This window comes from Octodon degus, unplaced genomic scaffold (genome assembly GCF_000260255.1).
Source record: "Octodon degus isolate 3935 unplaced genomic scaffold, OctDeg1.0 scaffold00122, whole genome shotgun sequence".
Classification (NCBI taxonomy): Eukaryota; Metazoa; Chordata; class Mammalia; order Rodentia; family Octodontidae; genus Octodon; species Octodon degus.
The window spans coordinates 6,858,052-6,859,590 of record NW_004524698.1 but is presented as its reverse complement, the minus strand read 5'-3'; the positions used below and the strand labels follow the sequence as shown (position 1 = coordinate 6,859,590).

Here is a 1,539-nt window from a genome sequence, read left to right as displayed (position 1 = left end):
GAATGTATGCAATGTGTTAATTATTGAAACTGTCCTACCAATTTGATTTGAAACTGTCTCATTGCTATTTGTTTCTCAATAAAATTATGAAAAAAAAAAGAAGGCTCAGCAGGGCTGGGTTGGGGCTGGGGGCGATGCTAGATGTTGGCCATGGGAGGTGGGATGCTGCTCTGTGGTAGAGAACCTCTTAGCATGTGTAACCAAAGGCCCTGGGTTACAAGCCTAACCTCAGATAAGGAGAAGCATTCAGTCAGGCAGCAGCTGGAATCAGGAGCAATGTGCCTTTGTTCTGTCAGAGAAGAGCAAGAGCCAGGGGACAGGTTCTGTATGCCCAGGCAGTGAGGTGGCCTGAGTCACTTCCCAGAGGCCTGGCCTTCCACCACAGAAGCAGGAAGAGAAGGCATTGGAAACTCAGATGCCCAATGCCCAGGCTGCTCCTTTGGCCCACAGGTGAGCTGCCCCTCTCTCTGGCTGCGTGCACCAGGCAGTGGGATGTGGTGAGCTATCTCCTGGAGAACCCGTACCAGCCCGCCAACCTGCAGGCTGCCGACTCCCTGGGCAACACTGTTCTGCACACCCTCGTGATGATGGCAGACAACTCTGAGGAGAACACCAAACAGGTGGTCCACATGTACGACGCACTGCTGAGGGCAGGGGCCCGCCTCTGCCCCACTGTGCAGCTGGAGGACATCCAAAACCTTCAGGGTCTCACACCCTTGAAGCTGGCTGCCAAGGAGGGCAAAACTGAGGTGAGCCTCGATTCCCCCTTCTCCAGGCAGCAGGCAGACTCACCTCAAAGCTTCTGCAGGAGGGCAGGAGGGCAGGAAGGCAGGAGGGCAGGTGGCTGGTGTCTCTACTTTTTGAGATAACAGCCCTGCTAGTAAGCACATTTCCATTCTGTATCTCTGTGTTAGCTTTCTGTTGATATAACAAATTACCTGGCATACTCCTGTTATCCTAGCCATTTGGGACAGATGAACTTAAAAAGAAAGGAGGAGAGTTCGATCTGTAGCGGGAGTGGAGAGCTGACCCCAGAGATCCCTGAGCAGCCCCACTGCCACCGCCGACCTAGTTACTATCACACACCGGAGGAGCCGCAGCTGCCGCACCCGGCCCCAGTCACCATCACCGCAACCATGAGCAGCGAGCGAGGCCGACACCCAGCTGCCGCCCGCCACCCCCGACCCTCGCCGACCCGCTCTCAGAGCTGCTGACACCAAGCCAGGCACCGACACCGCGGGCAGCAGCGGGCAGCAGCGCAGGGAGCGGCGGCCCAGGCGTCCTCACATCGGCGGGCCCCCGGCGGGGACAAGAAGGTCATCGCAAGGAAAGTTTTGGGAACAGTAAAATGGTTTAATGTAAGAAACGGATATGGTTTCATCAACAGGAATGACACCAAGGAAGATGTATTTGTACACCAGACTGCCATAAAGAAGAATAACCCCAGGGGCTGGTGAGATGGCTCAGTGGTCTAAAGCACCTACTTAGAACAAGCTTAGCAAAGCACAGGGACCGCGGTTCAATCCCCCAGCACCACAT

The 1,539-nt window shown here is 55.4% G+C and overlaps 1 pseudogene; it reads left to right on the top strand.

Annotated features, from left to right (window-relative positions):
- LOC101586833 overlaps positions 1-1,539 on the top strand; it is a 22,829-nt pseudogene that overhangs the window by 9,904 nt on the left and 11,386 nt on the right.